The sequence below is a fragment of the Manis javanica genome, chromosome 2, assembly GCF_040802235.1.
Source record: "Manis javanica isolate MJ-LG chromosome 2, MJ_LKY, whole genome shotgun sequence".
Lineage (NCBI taxonomy): Eukaryota > Metazoa > Chordata > Mammalia > Pholidota > Manidae > Manis > Manis javanica.
The window spans coordinates 94,679,997-94,700,903 of NC_133157.1; the positions used below are offsets into that span (position 1 = coordinate 94,679,997).

At 43.4% G+C, this 20,907-nt stretch overlaps 1 long non-coding RNA gene across 1 annotated transcript; it reads right to left on the reverse strand.

Annotated features, from left to right (window-relative positions):
- Positions 1-1,638: 1,638 nt before the first annotated feature.
- Positions 1,639-6,247, reverse strand: LOC140847760 (uncharacterized). The gene is made up of 2 exons (XR_012127892.1): positions 3,540-6,247; positions 1,639-3,142 (listed from the first exon to the last, which is right to left on the reverse strand). It is a non-coding gene; the product is annotated as an uncharacterized lncRNA (long non-coding RNA).
- Positions 6,248-20,907: the final 14,660 nt, after the last annotated feature.

Sequence of the window (20,907 nt, forward strand, 5' to 3'; positions counted from 1 at the left end):
CCAACACCAGAGGCCATGGACAGCATGAATAGCCTCCCTGAGTTCTGAGACTGAAAAGCCAGACCCTTTCCTACAGACCCCTGGTGAGCACTGCCTCTCCCATCCTGAACATGCCTCTGCTGCCTTGTTCTGTGGTCAGGAGTGAGGGAAGGGATTTGGGAGTGCAGCGGTCTGGACTTAACCAAATACAGACACTGATGGCTCCCTCCCAAGTCGTGCGCACAGTGCAGCCACCTGTGGACAGAGCAAGCGCAGCTGAGCAGCTTCTGAGCTGCTTCTCCATCTCCTCCCCACAGCAAGGCCACTTTACTCAGGACTGTGGCAAGGAGAAAAGGGACTCAACTCCGGGGCAGCCAAGGCAGCAGGCTCATGGTGGAAAAGCACTAAGTTGAGAGGCAGGTGGGTGGGGATTCTGGCTAACGTGGCCCAGCTCGGTTCCTGCTGAAGGAGGCTGGGGTGGTCAAACAGCAAGGGTGGGGCTGCAAGTGTGGCTAGATTCCCTGGGCACCTGGCCCACCCGATTGAGCTGCAGTCTTTGCTAAGATTGTCCTCAGCAGCCAAGGGCAAGGAACCCACCTAAAGTTTGGTCAAGGAGAGTCTTTATGAACAAGATCCAAGCAGGGACAACTGGTGTGTGTGTACACACGTGCATGTGTATGTGTGTATGAGTTACAGAAATGGAAGAGGCAGAAGCAAGGGTATTTTCAGGTAAGATGGGTCACTTCCTAAGGCTGGTTCCTTCAGGCTGAGGTCTCTGTCTCCGCACCTTGATGCGGCGATGTGACCTGGTGCAATGATAATTGCTCAGGGGACAAACCAGCCAGACAGGTTTCAGAGAAGTGACGCTGGAAGTGGGGGAGCAACCTCACCCACTCGTTTTGCCTTCCACCTGAGGATGTAGGAGCTTTCCTGCACAGTGTCAGGGCTCTGCCTGCTAAGCCCCAAGGGTGGGCTTGTGGGGGGAGGGTTCTGCCTCCAGTCCTCACACACTGATTCACACCTATTCTAAGCCAGGCTCTGAGAGGGTGCTGAAGACCCAATCCCCCTTGGCACCCTGTCTGGAGGAGCCTGGTCTGGGAGGAAATGCAACAGGCAGGGGGCACAAATGCAGGACGCAGGGTGTGGGGCAGCGGAGAGGGGAAGAGGAGTGGGAACAGGGGTTTGAGGAAGCCTCCATGCCTCCCCACCCCCTCCTGTCCCCCTCTCCACTTCCTCCTCCTCTTCCTCCTGGTCACAGAAGAGCTCCTGCTGCTGTCATTTGATCTGGTACATTCCCAGGGCAGCCTGCTGGCACAGGGATACTCAAAAAAAAAAAAGAAGCTTGATTCAGTGACTGACAAACCCATCCTTGCTCTCAGAGTATGACAGGCACCACTTTGTGGCACTGTGAACATGGCCAAGCTGGCCTGCTCCTTAGCCATCTGGGTCGCCAGGTGGGTCCCCAAGGCACTGATGAGGGTGTTCAACCCTGGTAAGAGGAAGGAAAAAACGCTTTCTCTCTTGCCTCCTGGGTTCTCCAATAAGGGCCCTGCAGATCACGCTGACATGAGAAGACAAAGAGGAGAAAATCAGTTTATTAAGTGAGCAGTGTTGGATTCCCCTGAGGAAGGCGCCGCCCCAAATCACTCACCAAAGACGTTTCTTGATGCAACAAGCAAGAGGAATTTATTCGGAAGCCAACTAGTTGGGGTCCAAGTCAGCCCGTCCAGCAGGTCTCAACGAGGACCCTGAGTACTTACAACTAAGTGGTTATATAGGATTTTCTGAGGCATTCAGCCCTAGAGATTTACCATGGTTACAGATTATGTTGTAGTAACAAGATAACAATACTACATAGCAAGATAACAATACTACAAAGGCAGTAATTTTTCAAACCTACGATTTCTGGGTTAGTGCCACGTCCTGGGGGTGTAGCAAGGTAGGGTCAGCTTTTATGCTTAACTAACCGAAAGGTTAGCGCTGCCAGCAGTCATGATTGATTAACTTGTTTTTCCAGAGGAGTTACCTGGTTTCAGTTGTTCCCTCTGAGTCATATATCAGAATGGCTTTTTGGGCTTCAAGATGGCTACTCTTAGGCTAACTTATTTCTCAGGGAGGTTGGGGTCCTACATTCCCCACTTCTTTTTCTGAACATTCTAATCATGGAATGTTGGTGTCTTCTTGTTGTGTGAGGGTATGATACTGTTGTCTCAGCATTAGCACCTGCACAGCACTTACTCTTTTTCTAATAAAGGTTATTACTCGATTTAAAATGCAGGGACTTAAGGTGAGGAGCAATATTAAAATAAGCAGGGGTCCTGCCAAAGTGGATATTAGAGTTGTAAGCCATGGGGATCTAGAAAACCAGGATTCAAACAGGCTCTGGTTAGCTTCTCGTTCTCGCTTTCGCTGATTTAATCTTTCTCTTAATTTAGACATTGAGTCTCTTACTACTCCAGTATGGTCTGCATAGAAGCAGCACTCTTCCTTTAGAGCTGCACACAATCTACTTTCTTTTAGAAATAGTAAATCTAACTCTCGTCTATTTTGTAGCACTACTTCAGAGAGAGGTTAGGGACTTTTCAAGTTTAGAAATAGACTGTTCTATAGTTCTCAAATCTTCACCGATAGCTATTCTTAGTCCTTCATAATGTTGGTTTCCTTGTATAATTGCAGCTGCCCCTGGTCCTACTCCGGCTGCGACTCTTACTCTTAGTAATACAGCTAGAGTGAGTGAGACTGGCTCTCTTTTATACCTTAGTTTAGGTTCTAATTCTGCCACGAATGATAAGTCATTATAATACATTAGTCTGGGTACTAACTGGACCATGATACAGAAATCACGGGAGGAGTTGAAGGCAGAAGTAGAGACACATGGGGTCACTCCAGTGTTACAAGCCCACCATCTCTTGGGAGGAGGGATTAAATACCTGTTTTTACCAGGGAAGGCTATGGGTATGGTCTCATTCTTTCTTCTACAGATAGAGACTCTAGCTGCTGCTAGGGAAAAGGGGCAATGACCGCTCTGGCTGCTTCGTGCTGAGAAGGGGGCGCAGTAAAGGGTGCAGCTAGGTCTCCATCACTGGTCAGTTGAGAGGGCTTCAGAAGGCTGGCGCTTCTATTCTGGGTTTCATTTTTATTACTATTTGCAGTTTTGTGGCTTCTAGGCAAGATAAAACAAATTGTGTTATTAGGTTATGTAGCAACATCTGGAGTTGGATTTTTTATTCTGGAAGGAGGCTATATTATTGAAACGATACTTCTCTCTAAAATCACTCTCATTTTTACTAGAAGTAACTAGGTTAAGAAAATAATTAACAGCTGGCTTGATTATTTGCACAGGTGCAGCAAGAAGAGCAATTGATTACACAGGTTCTTTTAAATATGCTTTGCTGGAACTTTTTGTAAGGAATTTCAGATTGAACTTTTAAAGGCCTCTTGAGGCCAGACAGCCAAGCCAGACTTGCCATCAGGCTTTACCTGCAGTACCTGTAGATTTGGATGAATTCTTCTCTTCTCGAGGTCTCTGCACCTGCCAGGAAGTGACTTTCTTTACTCACCTGGTAAGGCTGCTGGGAACTCAGTAAGCAAGGTACTAGGCCAGTTCTTCCAAGGGGCTTTGTTGGCTTTATAAAGTCAATCTTAGTTCTTTAAAGTTGTTCACATCTGAGTCTATGCACATGTCTCTCAGGTACGACATTCCAGTCAAAGCCCTGGTAGTATAACCAGTGTTCTTAAGTAGTCTTCTCACAAGGAAAGCAGATTCTTATTGAACTCGTGCAAATAAACATACTGCCATGGAATATAAAAACAGTCACTGAAAGTTTTTAAACTCTGGAGGGATCAAGTAGAGAGAAGGATGTTTCAATTCTGCTCATAAAGATAGTCATTTACTAAACTGTTGTCAGTTTAAGAGAACAAGGTTAAAACATTTTACCAGCAACATTTGAAACAAAAAGACACAAAATCATTTTCTTTAGTTTATGTAATCTTATGTAACTAATACCTGTTCTGCTGAAATCTAGTTCTTTACCAGTTTAGGGATAATACTATAAATGACAAAAGACTTACAAATGACAATGGTTAAAGATCTGATGAGAGCTTACTGTAAAACAGTTGACATAAGGAAATTCTGATATTTCTGTAATACAAAACATTTAGTAACAAAGTTTAGCATCATTCTCTTTGACAGTGCTTTCCTGGTAAATAAATATATATATATCAGATAAATAAGCCAAATTAGTCAAATACTTTCTCTAGTGAGAAAAAATTCTTCTGACATGTTCCAGGGGCCCTCTGGAAAATATCAGAGTTAACTAGAGGTAAAAGCACCTTTTTGCATTTAATTTTTTTAGAACTATCATTACACATTTATTGTCTATATACTCAGCACAGTAAACAAGATATCTTAAAAAGTGGGGCAGCAGGGGAGACTGCTGCTGTCAATTTTTAAAGACAACATACAGAAAGTCAAACTAATTCTAGGTTACTAAGCATTCTTGAGAGAATGGTAGCAGATGGTAGATTCTTCTGCTTTCATCTTCAGGAGGGGAAAAAAGCTACAATAAGAATTCATATTTAGCTGAAAGAACTGTCTAAACTCAAGGCAGAGTATAATATCACCAGGCATACAAAAGACTTGTTAGAGATACATACAAAGAATGAATATGGCTATAGTCAAATTTAACTTAAAAGTTTAAGCAGAATCTCAAATTTAAATGTCTCTTTCTTTCACACAGATTTTCAGATATGACCAGAAATATGATTTGAGATGAAAGAGGTCAGGCATTTTACTTCTTCATTTAGGGACTGAGAAATGATGACCTTTGGCTTACAATCAATAGCTTACAAACAGTGAAAATAATAAGAACATAACTCAGCATAAGTGTCTAAGACCAGATACAAAAAAGCAGAGAAAGTGCTTAAGTTTACAGGTCTTCCCTGAAAGCTTCAAGAATGTTTTACTCTTTAATAGTAGATATAAGCTGCTATGCAAATTCTATTAAAAGCTCTAAGATTATTTGCATTAAAAAATATGGAGAGTCCCCCATGTTTTTTTTTTTTTTTTTAAACATACAGCATATAAATTAAACAAGAAGACCTGGTGGTTCTCAAAAAATCTATTACAACTTTTCTCAAAAGTGGTCACACGTTCGTCTATCTAAACCTTTACAGTGAAACCTGTTTTTCTGGGAGAAACATAATCTTGTCCAGATTCTACAGTTTAATAAATTTTGGTTTGTTAACTAAGTGCATTTAATCAGCTGAAAAAAGCTTTGTTACTATTCTGCTTAGGAATTCAATTTTTCAGGCCATGCAATTATTTTTAATAACAAAATATTTCAAAGGCAAATAAAGGTTATACAGTTGTTAACAAACTTTAGCTTTTAGTCCCTTTAACATTACGATTTCATGGCAACTCACTGAGACTTTAAGCATGAGAAACTGCTGTGATCTTTCAACATAGAGAAATGCCCTCTCTATCACTTTAAGCAGTTCTAACCAGAACTCAAAACTATTAGAAACTTCAAGCTCCAGTGAACACTGAGAAGCAGGACACTGCAAACTGTCAAACCAACATTTCCTAGACTGACAAACTTACGAACACATTCTACAATTTCTGCAACTATGAGCTTCACAGCACAATCTCCCAGCAAACACAGAGCACATCTTCTCAACTTAACAAAACTCTAAGGCTTTAAGTTACTACAAAGATTCTCAGGCTGCAGGTAGGCATACACACTGCAACACACAATTAAAAAGGTGTTCACTTGCCACACTTATCCAGTTCACTTACCTGCAACAACTATGCTAGCCTACTCACAAGACCCCCACTGAACACTAGACAAAGCCAAGCTTCTAAGCATTCTATTCTTAAAAGATTTAGCAGATAACATGACTCAAATGACTCTAGGTAAACTCAGGCAGCCGACAACTACCAGGACATGCCCGCCTCAGGCAAACTCAAATTAGCATTAATGCTTAACACTTTTTATCAGGTTTTCTGGAAGTTTTAGAACACTCAATTTTCACAAGCGCTTGTCTTTAAATCAATTTCATTAATACCATCCGGAGGTAGAAAGATATATTCATTTACACACTTAGGGGGTTGTCTGAGTCTGTCCCATTGTCAGTATAACAATTATTAGGCACATGAAAGACACAAAAAACAGAGACACACACAGATTAGACACACAGCGGCCGCTTTTTGTTTTTTCTCAGATTTTCAAACAGAAACCGAAAGGAATCAGAGGGTTGATATTCCTGGCGCCTGAAAATCAACCCTATCTCATCAGATTCACCTTGCCAGAAAAACAGACGGGAGGCTACCAGGCGTCCCTGGCCTCCCAACCTCCCTGGGGCGTCCCCCAGGGTTGCAGCCTGCGGTGCTCTAGTACGTCTACCGACCGCAGTCACAGCCCCTTTACGGGATTGAGACGGCTGCCAGACAGCGGGTACCCTTCAGAACTCCGACCGGTCTCACTGAAACAGAAAACAGAACACATACAACTCAAGGCGCCACTAATCTTACCTCTTCCTCCAAGAGCGACTTCGGGAGTGAAGCGGGGTGAGCGCATGATCCCGGACGAGCCCCCAAATGTTGGATTCCCCTGAGGAAGGCGCCGCCCCAAATCACTCACCAAAGACGTTTCTTGATGCAACAAGCAAGAGGAATTTATTCGGAAGCCAACTAGTTGGGGTCCAAGTCAGCCCGTCCAGCAGGTCTCAACGAGGACCCTGAGTACTTACAACTAAGTGGTTATATAGGATTTTCTGAGGCATTCAGCCCTAGAGATTTACCATGGTTACAGATTATGTTGTAGTAACAAGATAACAATACTACATAGCAAGATAACAATACTACAAAGGCAGTAATTTTTCAAACCTACGATTTCTGGGTTAGTGCCACGTCCTGGGGGTGTAGCAAGGTAGGGTCAGCTTTTATGCTTAACTAACCGAAAGGTTAGCGCTGCCAGCAGTCATGATTGATTAACTTGTTTTTCCAGAGGAGTTACCTGGTTTCAGTTGTTCCCTCTGAGTCATATATCAGAATGGCTTTTTGGGCTTCAAGATGGCTACTCTTAGGCTAACTTATTTCTCAGGGAGGTTGGGGTCCTACAGCAGCACACAAGGACGCGGGGAGACTGCAGGACGAGCGACCCAATGGGGTGGCTACAGCTTGGGCTTGGATGTGCACTCACACAGCCGAACTCTGCAGGGAGGTGACGGGGCTCAGGGGAGTGTGCACGGGCTTTGGAGAAGGCAGACGGGGAGGTAAGTACTTGGGGACGTGAGGGACTGAGGTTGTCTGACCAGCGTGTTGTGTAGATCCTCCTAAAGTCTTGGGGCGAGAAGGAGCCAGCAGCCATCCTGCTCTTCCTGGCCCAGGGCAGGGAGACCCCTCAGCAGGCGCACTGAAGCCCTGCATTTATGCACATGGGGGAGAGCCAAGGGTTTGCTTGGCGTCTGATGCTTCTCAGTTGTTTTTAGCTCAAAATGATCTTTATGCCACAGTAGCCTATTTTGGGGTAACATGTTCTGATCCCCTACAGACATTAATAATCCCAGACTTTGAATACTGCCCAGGTTTAAGGACAATCACTGTGATGCAGGATTTATATCCCAGCAGTGTAAGGAAATTTCTGGTTCTGCTGCTTCTAACTGGAGGAGCCCTGGACAAACTCATTGATCTCCCTTGGTCTGTTTATTCTTTATTCAGTGGAGATAAAGATTATATGTACCTCCTAATGCTGTTGAAAAAACAAAATGAGTTAGCCTATGTAAAAGGCTACCACCTTACCTAGCACCTAGTAGATACTCTATAAACATCAGCTGCCACTATTTAGCCACAAAAAGTTTAGCCATCACTGGTAGTCAGAGGGACCGTGTGAACTTTAGGAAGAGCATACTCCTTCATGGATTATGTGTGGGTGAGGAAATTTCCATCTTGCTAAAAGAACCAACATGTTTTATTTATTCCCAGACAGGAAACCCATGAGCAAAGAAAGTATCACACAAACATAATTTATAAGAAAGGGTGCAGAGAGAAAAAATACTTTGAAAAAATCATGGTAGGACTTATTTCATTTAAAATAAAAATGTACAAGTCGCTGATGGTGTCACCCACTGGCACTGCTGAAGAGGAACCCCATCAACAGTAGTCCTCCTGTCCCTGGGGTTCTGAACACCTGGAGAAACAGAGCAAAGAGCAAAGCCTAGGGCTCCCCCACACCATTTGCCTTCTCTACTTTCTCGTATGTGTTAGCGTAAGGATGGGTGAAAGGAGTAGTTTATAAAGAAATTTCAGATATAAAAATAACTAGCATTCCAGACAAGGGCATATTACTCAGCATTAGAAGGAAATGAGCTACGAAGCTGTGAAAAGACATGGAGGAACCTCAGTGCTTATCCCTGAGTGAAGCAGCCAGTGTGAATAGGTTCCATACTGTGTGAGTCCAGTTATGTGACATCCTGGAAAAGGCAAATCTATGGAGACAGTAAAAGGTCAGGGGTTGCTGAGGGCTACGGGGTGGGGAGAGGATTGAATAGTTGGAGCTCAGAGGATTTTTAGGGTAGCGAAACTGCTCTGTGCTATAGTGATAGACACATATCATGGCACTTGTCCAAACCCAAAGAACACACAGCACCAGAGTGACCCTGACACATGTCAGTTCATCAGTGGAACAAATGTACCACCTGGTGGAGTATTGACAGTGGGGGAGGCTGTGGGTGTTGGGGAGGGAGTATATGGGAAATCTCTGCACCTTCCCCTCAAGTTTGCTGTGAACCTAAAGCTGCTCTAAAAAATAGTCCACTTTTTAAAAATGTATTAAAGCTGTAGAAGGATGAACTCTATCCTTCTCTATCAAAAAGAGATTTGTGGGAGCCAGGATGGCGGCGTGAGTAGAGCAGTGGAAATCTCCTCCCAAAAACACATAGAGCTATGAAAATATAACAAAGAAAAATCTTCCTAAAATAGAGACCAAAGGACACAGGACAACATCCAGACCACATCCACACCTGCAAGAACCCAGCGCCTTGCGAAGGGGGTAAGATACAAGCCCTGGCCCGGCGGGACCCAAGCGCACCTCCCCCCGGCTCCCGGAGGGTGGAAAGAAACCGGAGCGGTTTTTTTTTTTGGAGAGTGCTTTTTGGAAGCCTTAAAGGGACAGGGCCCCCGTTGCTAGGGAGGCAGGGTAGCGGGACTGGTGAGCGGGTGCCTGGGACCGGCGCCTGAGGACAAAGAATATCCTGCATTTTTCCCTGCGGGACCGGTGAGCGGGTGCCTGAGACCAGCACCTGAGGACGGAGGAAATCGTGCGTTTTTCCCTTTTTTTTCTCTCTTTTTGGCGAGCACTTTTTGGAAGCCTTAAAGGGACAGGGACCCCGGTGCTAGGGAGGCAGGGCGGCAGGACTGGTGAGCGGGTGCCTGGGAACGGCGCCTGATAACAAAGAATATCCCGCGTTTATCCCTGAAGGACTGGTGGGGAGGTGCCTGAGATCAGCGCCTGAGGACGGAGGAAATCGCGCGTTTTTCCCCTTTTTTTTCTCTTTTTGGCGAGCGCTGTTTGGAAGCCTTAAAGGGAAAGGGACCCCGGTGCTAGGGAGCCAGGGCGGCAGAACTGGTGAGCGGGTGCCTGGGACCGGCGCCTGAGGACAAAGAATATCGCGCGTTTTTCCCTGCGGGACCGGTGGGCGAGTGCTTTTTGGAAGCCTTGAAGGGACAGGGACCCTGGTGCTAGGGAGACAGGGCAGCAGGACCAGTGAGCGGGTGCCTGGGATCGGCGCCTGAGGACAAAAAAAAAAATTGCGTGTTTTTTCCTTTTTTTTTTTTTCTGTTCCATCTCTCATTGTTGCTGTTGTTTTGGTTTGGAGAGTGCTTTTTGGAAGTCTTAAAGGGGCAGGACAGGTCACGTAGACCAGAGGCAGGGAATCTGGGGATCTCTGGGCACTATAACCCCCTGGGCAACAGGGAGCACACAGGCCCCTTACAGAGATAAATAGCCTCCTGGCCGCTCCCCCTCCAATGGGGCTCCACCATTTTGGAGAAGCAGCCCCAGCCAGGCCACGCCCACAGCAACAGCGGAAATAAACCCCATAGCAACCGGGCAGGAAGCAGAAGCCCTGTCTGCACACAGCTGCCCAGCACAAGCCACTAGAGGTCGCTATTCTCCCAGGAGAGGAAGGCCACAAACCAACAAGAAGGGAAGCTCTTCCAACAGTCACTTGTACCAGCTCTGCAAACTATCTCTATCACCATGAAAAGGCAAAACTACAGGCAGACAAAGATCACAGAGACAACACCTGAGAAGGAGACAGACCTAATCAGTCCTCCTGAAAAAGAATTCAAAATAAAAATCATGAGCATGCTGACAGAGATGCAGAGAAAAATGCAAGAGCAACGGGATGAGATGCAGAGAAAAATACAAGAGCAGTGGGATGAAGTCCGGAAGGAGATCACAGATGTCAGGAAGGAGATCACAGAACTGAAACAATCCCTGGAAGGATTTATAAGCAGAATGGATAAGATGCAAGAGGCCATTGAAGGAATAGAAGCCAGAGAACAGGAACGTATAGAAGCTGACATAGAGAGAGATAAAAGGATCTCCAGGAATGAAACAACACTAAGAGAACTATGTGACCAAGCCAAAAGGAATAATATTCATATTATAGGGATACCAGAAGAAGAAGAAAGAGGGAAAGGGATAGAAAGTCTCTTTGAAGAAATAATTGCTGAAAACTTCCCCAAACTGGGGGAGGAAATAATCGAACAGACCATGGAATTACACAGAACCCCCAACAGAAAGGATCCAAGGAGGACAACACCAAGACACATAATAATTAAAATGGCAAGGATCAAGGACAAGGAAAGAGTTTTAAAGGCAGCTAGAGAGAAAAAGGTCACCTATAAAGGAAAACCAATCAGGCTAACATCAGACTTCTCAACAGAAACCCTACAGGCCAGAAGAGAATGGCATGATATACTTAATGCAATGAAACAGAAGGGCCTTGAACCAAGGATACTGTATCCAGCACGACTATCATTTAAATATGATGGTGGGATCAAACAATTCCCAGACAAGCAAAAGCTGAGGGAATTTGCTTCCCACAAACCACCTCTACAGGGCATCCTACAGGGACTGCTCTAGATGGGAGCACCCCTAAAAAGAGCACAGAACAAAACACACAACATATGAAGAATGGAGGAGGAGGAATAAGAAGGGAGAGAAGAAAAGACTCTCCAGACAGTGTATATAACAGCTCAATAAGCGAGCTAAGTTAGGCAGTAAGATACTAAAGAAGCTAACCTTGAACCTTTGGTAACCACGAATCTAAAGCCTGCAATGACAATAAGTACATATCTTTCAATAGTCACCCTAAATGTAAATGGACTTAATGCACCAATCAAAAGACATAGAGTAATAGAATGGATAAAAAAGCAAGACCCATCTATATGCTGCTTACAAGAAACTCACCTTAAACCCAAAGATAAGCATAGACTAAAAGTCAAGGGATGGAAAAACATATTTCAGGCAAACAACAGTGAGAAGAAAGCAGGGGTTGCAGTACTAATATCAGACAAAATAGACTTCAAAACAAAGAAAGTAACAAGAGATAAAGAAGGCCACTACATAATGATAAAGGGCTTAGTCCAACAAGAGGATATAACCATTCTAAATATATATGCACCCAATACAGGAGCACCAGCATATGTGAAGCAAATACTAACAGAACTAAAGAGGGAAATAGACTGCAATGCATTCATTGTAGGAGACTTCAACACACCACTCACCCCAAAGGATAGATCCACCGGGCAGAAAATAAGTAAGGACAAACAGGCACTGAACAACACACTAGAACAGATAGACCTAATAGACATCTATAGAACTCTACATCCAAAAGCAACAGGATATACATTCTTCTCAAGTGCACATGGAACATTCTCCAGAATAGACCACATACTAGCTCACAAAAAGAGCCTCAGTAAACTCCAAAATATTGAAATTCTACCAACCAATTTTTCAGACCACAAAGGTATAAAAGTAGAAATAAATTCTACAAAGAAAACAAAAAGGCTCACAAACACATGGAGGCTTAACAACATGCTACTAAATAATCAATGGATCAATGAACAAATCAAAATAGAGATCAAGGAATATATAGAAACAAATGACAACAACAACACTAAGCCCCAACTTCTGTGGGTCGCAGCGAAAGCAGTCTTAAGAGGAAAGTATATAGCAATTCAGGCACACTTGAAGAAGGAAGAACAATCCCAAATGAATAGTCTAACATCACAATTATCAAAACTGGAAAAAGAACAAATGAGGCCTAAAGTCAGCAGAAGGAGGGACATAATAAAGATCAGAGAAGAAATAAACAAAATTGAGAAGAATAAAACAATAGCAAAAATCAACGAAACCAAGAGCTGGTTCTTTGAGAAAATAAACAAAATAGATAAGCCTCTAGCCCAACTTATTAAGAGAAAAAGAGAGTCAACACAAATCAACATAATCAGAAATGAGAATGGAAAAATCACGACAGACTCCACAGAAATACAAAGAATTATTAAAGACTACTATGAAAACCCATATGCCAACAAGCTGGAAAACCTAGAAGAAATGGACAACTTCCTAGAAAAATACAACCTCCCAAGACTGACCAAGGAAAAAACACAAAAGTTAAACAAACCAATTACAAGCAAAGAAGTTGAAACAGTAATCAAAAAACTACCCAAGGGGGTGGAGCCAAGATGGCGGCGTGAGTAGAGCAGTGGAAATCTCCTCCCAAAAACACATAGAGCTATGAAAATATAACAAAGAAAAATCTTCCTAAAATAGAGACCACAGGACACAGGAAAACATCCAGACCACATCCACACCTGCAAGAACCCAGCGCTTTGTGAAGGGGGTAAGATACAAGCCCCAGCCCGGCGGGACCCGAGCGCCCCTCCCCCCGGCTCCCGGCGGGTGGAGAGAAACCGGAGCGGTTTTTTTTTTCTTTTTTTTTGGAGAGCGATTTTTGGAAGCCTTAGAGGGACGGGCCCCCGTTGCTGGGGAGGCAGGGTGGCGGGACCGGTGAGGAGGTGCCTGGGAACGGCGCCGGAGGACAAAGAATATCCCGCGTTTCTCCCTGCGAGACCTGGGGGCGGGTGCCTGAGACCGGTGCCTGAGGACGGAGGAGGTCGCGCGTTTTTCCCCTTTTTTTTTTTCTCTCTTTTTGGCGAGCGCTTTTTGGAAGCCTTGAAGGGACGGGGACCCCAGTGCTAGGGAGGCACGGTGGCGGGACTGGTGAGCGGGTGGCTGGGACCGGCGCCTGAGGACAAAGAATATCCCCCGTTTTTCCCTGCGGGACCGGTGGGCGGGTGCCTGAGACCGGCACTTGAGGACAGAGGAAATCGCGCATTTTTCCCCTTTTTTTTTTTCTCTTTTCTGCGAGTGCTTTTTGGAAGCCTAAAAGGGACAGGGACCCCGGTGCTAGGGAGGCAGGGCGGCGGGACTAGTGAGCGGGTGCCTGGGACCGGCACCTGAGGACAAAGAATATCCCGCATTTTTCCCTGTGGGACCGGTGGGTGGGTGCCTGAGACCAGCACCTGAGGACGGAAGAAATCGCGCATTTTTCCCCTTTTTTTTTCCTCTCTTTTTGCCGAGTGCTTTTTGGAAGCCTTGAAGGGACAGGGACCCCGGTGCTAGGGAGGCAGGGCGGCGGGACTGGTGAGCGGGTGCGTGGGACCAGTGCCTGAGGACAAAGAATATTGAGCGTTCCTTCCCTGCGGGACCGGTGGGTGGGTGCTTTTTGGAAGCCTTGAAAGGACAGGGACCCTGGTGCTAGGGAGACAGGGCAGCAGGACCAGTGAGCGGGTGCCTGGGACCGGCACCTGAGGACAAAAAAAAAAAAAAAAAAAAATCGCTTGTTTTTTCCTTTTTTTTCCTTTTTTTTTTTCTCTTTCTTTCTGTTCCCTCTCTCATTGTTGCTGCTGTTGTTTTGGTTTGGAGAGTGCTTTTTGGAAATCTTAAAGGGGCAGGACAGGTCACTTAGACCAGAAGCAGGGAATCTGGGGATCTCTGGGCACTCTAACCCCCTGGGCAGCAGGGAGCACAGAGACCCCTTATGGAGATAAATAGTCTCCTGGCTGCTCCCCCTCCAACGGGGCTCCACCATTTTGGAGGAACAGCCCCAGCCAGGCCAAGCCCACAGCAACAGCGGAGATAAACCCCAAAGCAACTGGGCAGGAAGCAGAAGCCCTGTCTGCGCACAGCTGCCCAGCACAAGCCACTAGAGGTCGCTATTCTCCCAGGAAAAGGCTACAAACCAACAAGAAGGGAAGCTCTTCCAGCGGTCACCCATACCAGCTCTGCAAACTATCTCTATCACCATGAAAAGGCAAAACTACAGGCAGACAAAGATCACAGAGACAACACCTGAGAAGGAGACAGACCTAACTAGTCCTCCTGAAAAAGAATTCAAAATAAAAATCATGAACATGCTGACAGAGATGCAGAAAAAAATGCAAGAGCAATGGGATGAGATGCAGAGAAAAATGCAAGAGCAGTGGGATGAAGTCCGGAAGGAGATCACAGATGTCAGGAAAGAGATCACAGAAGTGAAACAATCCCTGGAAGGATTTATAAGCAGAATGGATAAGATGCAAGAGGCCATTGAAGGAATAGAAGCCAGAGAACAGGAACGTATAGAAGCTGACATAGAGAGAGATAAAAGGATCTCCAGGAATGAAACAACACTAAGAGAAATATGTGACCAATACAAAAGGAAAAACATTCGTATTATAGGGATACCAGAAGAGGAAGAAAGAGGAAAAGGGATAGAAAGTGTCTTTGAAGAAATAATTGCTGAAAACTTCCCCAAACTGGGGGAGGAAATAATCGAACAGACCATGGAATTACACAGAACCCCCAACAGAAAGGATCCAAGGAGGACAACACCAAGACACATAATAATTAAAATGGCAAGGATCAAGGACAAGGAAAGAGTTTTAAAGGCAGCTAGAGAGAAAAAGGTCACCTATAAAGGAAAACCAATCAGGCTAACATCAGACTTCTCAACAGAAACCCTACAGGCCAGAAGAGAATGGCATGATATACTTAATGCAATGAAACAGAAGGGCCTTGAACCAAGGATACTGTATCCAGCACGACTATCATTTAAATATGATGGTGGGATCAAACAATTCCCAGACAAGCAAAAGCTGAGGGAATTTGCTTCCCACAAACCACCTCTACAGGGCATCCTACAGGGACTGCTCTAGATGGGAGCACCCCTAAAAAGAGCACAGAACAAAACACACAACATATGAAGAATGGAGGAGGAGGAATAAGAAGGGAGAGAAGAAAAGACTCTCCAGACAGTGTATATAACAGCTCAATAAGCGAGCTAAGTTAGGCAGTAAGATACTAAAGAAGCTAACCTTGAACCTTTGGTAACCACGAATCTAAAGCCTGCAATGACAATAAGTACATATCTTTCAATAGTCACCCTAAATGTAAATGGACTTAATGCACCAATCAAAAGACATAGAGTAATAGAATGGATAAAAAAGCAAGACCCATCTATATGCTGCTTACAAGAAACTCACCTTAAACCCAAAGATAAGCATAGACTAAAAGTCAAGGGATGGAAAAACATATTTCAGGCAAACAACAGTGAGAAGAAAGCAGGGGTTGCAGTACTAATATCAGACAAAATAGACTTCAAAACAAAGAAAGTAACAAGAGATAAAGAAGGCCACTACATAATGATAAAGGGCTTAGTCCAACAAGAGGATATAACCATTCTAAATATATATGCACCCAATACAGGAGCACCAGCATATGTGAAGCAAATACTAACAGAACTAAAGAGGGAAATAGACTGCAATGCATTCATTGTAGGAGACTTCAACACACCACTCACCCCAAAGGATAGATCCACCGGGCAGAAAATAAGTAAAGACACACAGGCACTGAACAACACACTAGAACAGATGGACCTAATAGACATCTATAGAACTTTACATCCAAAAGCAACAGGATATACATTCTTCTCAAGTGCACATGGAACATTCTCCAGAATAGACCACATACTAGCTCACAAAAAGAGCCTCAGTAAATTCCACAATATTGAAATTCTACCAACCAATTTTTCAGACCACAAAGGTATGAAAGTAGAAATAAATTCTACAAAGAAAACAAAAAGGCTCACAAACACATGGAGGCTTAACAACATGCTACTAAATAATCAATGGATCAATGAACAAATCAAAATAGAGATCAAGGAATATATAGAAACAAATGACAACAACAACACTAAGCCCCAACTTCTGTGGGATGCAGCGAAAGCAGTCTTAAGAGGAAAGTATATAGCAATCCAGGCACACTTGAAGAAGGAAGAACAATCCCAAATGAATAGTCTAACATCACAATTATTAAAACTGGAAAAAGAAGAACAAATGAGGCCTAAAGTCAGCAGAAGGAGGGACATAATAAAGATCAGAGAAGAAATAAACAAAATTGAGAAGAATAAAACAATAGCAAAAATCAACGAAACCAAGAGCTGGTTCTTTGAGAAAATAAACAAAATAGATAAGCCTCTAGCCCAACTTATTAAGAGAAAAAGAGAGTCAACACAAATCAACATAATCAGAAATGAGAATGGAAAAATCACGACAGACTCCACAGAAATACAAAGAATTATTAAAGACTACTATGAAAACCTATATGCCAACAAGCTGGAAAACCTAGAAGAAATGGACAACTTCCTAGAAAAATACAACCTCCCAAGACTGACCAAGGAAGAAACACAAAAGTTAAACAAACCAATTACAAGCAAAGAAATTGAAACAGTAATCAAAAAACTACCCAAGAACAAAACCCCGGGGCTGGACGGATTTACCTCGGAATTTTATCAGACACACAGAGAAGACATAATACCCATTCTCCTTAAAGTGTTCCACAAAATAGAAGAAGAGGGAATACTCCCAAACTCATTCTATGAAGCCAACATCACCCTAATACCAAAACCAGGAAAAGACCCCACCAAAAAAGAAAATTACAGACCAATATCCCTGATGAATGTAGATGCAAAAATACTCAATAAAATATTAGCAAACAGAATTCAACAGTATATCAAAAGGATCATACACCATGACCAAGTGGGGTTCATCCCAGGGATGCAAGGATGGTACAACATTCGAAAATCCATCAACATCATCCACCACATCAACAAAAAGAAAGACAAAAACCACATGATCATCTCCATAGATGCTGAAAAAGCATTTGACAAAATTCAACATCCATTCATGATAAAAACTCTCAGCAAAATGGGAATAGAGGGCAAGTACCTCAACATAATAAAGGCCATATATGATAAACCCACAGCCAGCATTATACTGAACAGCGAGAAGCTGAAAGCATTTCCACTGAGATCGGGAACCAGACAGGGATGCCCACTCTCCCCACTGTTATTTAACATAGTACTGGAGGTCCTAGCCACGGCAATCAGACAAAACAAAGAAATACAAGGAATCCAGATTGGTAAAGAAGAAGTTAAACTGTCACTATTTGCAGATGATATGATACTGTACATAAAAAACCCTAAAGACTCCACTCCAAAACTACTAGAACTGATATCGGAATACAGCAAAGTTGCAGGATACAAAATCAACACACAGAAATCTGTAGCTTTCCTATACACTAACAACGAATCAATAGAAAGAGAAATCAGGAAAACAATTCCATTCACCATTGCATCAAAAAGAATAAAATACCTAGGAATAAACCTAACCAAGGAAGTGAAAGACTTATACTCTGAAAACTACAAGTCACTCTTAAGAGAAATTAAAGGGGACACTAATAAATGGAAACTCATCCCATGCTCATGGCTAGGAAGAATTAATATCGTCAAAATGGCCATCCTGCCGAAAGCAATATACAAATTTGATGCAATCCCTCTCAAATTACCAGCAACATTCTTCAATGAATTGGAACAAATAATTCAAAAATTCATATGGAAACACCAAAGACCCCGAATAGCCAAAGCAATCCTGAAAAAGAAGAATAAAGTAGGGGGGATCTCACTCCCCAACTTCAAGCTCTACTACAAAGCCATAGTAATCAAGACAATTTGGTACTGGCACAAGAACAGAGCCACAGACCAGTGGAACAGATTAGAGACCCCAGAAATTAACCCAAACATATATGGTCAATTAATATTTGATAAAGGAGCCATGGACATACAATGGCAAAATGACAGTCTCTTCAACAGATGGTGCTGGCAAAACTGGACAGCTACATGTAGGAGAATGAAACTGGACCATTGTCTAACCCCATATACAAAGGTAAACTCAAAATGGATCAAAGACCTGAATGTAAGTCACGAAACCATTAAACTCTTGGAAAAAAACATAGGCAAAAACCTCTTAGACATAAACATGAGTGATCTCTTCTTGAACATATCTCCCCGGGCAAGGAAAACAACAGCAAAAATGAGCAAGTGGGACTACATTAAGCTGAAAAGCTTCTGTACAGCGAAAGACACCATCAATAGAACAAAAAGGAACCCTACAGTATGGGAGAATATATTTGAAAATGACAGATCTGATAAAGGCTTGACGTCCAGAATATATAAAGAGCTCACACGCCTCAACAAACAAAAAACAAATAACCCAATTAAAAAATGGGCAGAGGAACTGAACAGACAGTTCTCCAAAAAAGAAATACAGATGGCCAAGAGACACATGAAAAGATGCTCCACATCGCTAATTATCAGAGAAATGCAAATTAAAACTACAATGAGGTATCACCTCACACCAGTAAGGATAGCTGCCATCCAAAAGACAAACAACAACAAATGTTGGCGAGGCTGTGGAGAAAGGGGAACCCTCCTACACTGCTGGTGGGAATGTAAATTAGTTCAACCATTGTGGAAAGCAGTATGGAGGTGCATCAAAATGCTCAAAACGGACCTACCATTTGACCCAGGAATTCCACTCCTAGGAATTTACCCTAAGAACGCAGCAATCAAGTTTGAGAAAGACAGATGCACTCCTATGTTTATCGCAGCACTATTTACAATAGCCAAGAATTGGAAGCAACCTAAATGTCCATCGGTAGATGAATGGATAAAGAAGATGTGGTACATATACACAATGGAATACTACTCAGCCATAAGAAGTGGAAAAATCCAACCATTTGCAGCAACATGGATGGAGCTGGAGAGTATTATGCTCAGTGAAATAAGCCAAGCGGAGAAAGAGAAATACCAAATGATTTCACTCATCTGAGGAGTATAGGAACAAAGGAAAAACTGAAGGAACAAAACAGCAGAAGAATTACAGAACCCAAAAATGGACTAACAGGTACCAAAGGGAAAGGAACTGGGGAGGATGGGTGGGCAGGGAGGGATAAGGGGGGGGAAGAAGAAGGGGGGTATTAAGATTAGCATGCATGGGGGGGAGGGAGAAAGGGGAGGGTGGGCTGCACAACACAGAGAGGACAAGTAGTGACTCTACCACATTTTGCTAAGCTGATGGACAGTAACCGTAATGTGGTTGTTAGGGGGGACCTGATATAGCGGAGAGCATAGTAAACATAGTATTCTTCAGGTAAGTGTAGATTAAAAATTTAAAAAAAAAAAAGAAAGAAAGAAAGAAAAGGGGGATTACTCCTTAACAGGATAAAACTATTGGTAAATCAAAGATCAATGCATGCTTTAAATATCCTTAATGTTGATCACTTAAAGGGTGTCAGATGATCAGCTATGGAGGTACTCTTTTCTGATAATATTCCTTTCTCTTAATTAAAAAAAAAAAAAAAAAAGCAGTTACTGTGTGCTGACCTCCAATGAGTTCTGCACAGTGGTATAGAGGGCATGTCAAAGTGTGGGCAAAGGGTCTGTTTGTTTCTACGCAGAAGATCAAGGCCTAGCTTGGATACCCAGAAAATGAACTAAGATACGATATGAGGAGGAGCTTCCGGCATCAGCACTCTCTGGAGGACTCTTGCCGGGGGATGATCATCAAAAAGCCTCCACAGGGATCCGGACGATGCTGCGGTTGTGGCTGCATCCAGCCCACCGTCTCCTGGACTTGCCATAAGAAGGAGGAGGGAGATGTCTAGGCTGGCATGTGCATACAGTGAGACAACGAATTTGACTGGATCTGTACTGTTGGAACTCAACCAGGAGTTGGGAGGGGTGCAAGTTGTAGCACCCCAAAATCTCATGACTATAGACTATCTATGGTTAAAAGAACATATGGGATGTGAACAGATCCCAGAAATGGGCTGCTTTAATTTGTCTGATGGTTCAAGTACAGTTGGAAAATATCCATCATATCATAGATAAATTTTCACAAATGCCTAGGGTGCCTAAATGGTTTTCTTGGCTTCACTGGAGATGGCTGGTAATTATAGATTTGCTTTGTTTATGTCACCGTATTCCTATTATGTTAATATGTGTGTGCAAATTAGTTAGTAGTTTAAAACCTATACATACTTAAGGTACTATACAAGAAGATATGTCAAAGAAATAATCAATCCTCCCAAGTTTCCTTCATATGCTACATCTATAGCTTTTCTTCTTCCTTCCTAATTACAAACCTTAAATAGAATTCGTGCCTCATATCGAATTTACCGAGTATCATAATTCCTCCAGGTGGTAAAGATACCTCGAGACAAGTGCTGGGCATAGAAGCCACAGGGCATAAATCTGCAAAGAAGTAAAAAGCTAACCTTTGCAAACAATATGGCTTCTCTCTCACTTACCAACTTTACATTTCCCTGTATGGCCCCGGAAGATGACTGGTTAGCCAGAGACGGGTAAGATTCCTCAAGGGAGGAACAACCTAAGACAGGCACAGTCGCAGGGGGGCCATCAGGTGAGAATTTGGGGATCAACAGAGGTGAGGCTCAGAACCTCACCCCCCCTGCTTTG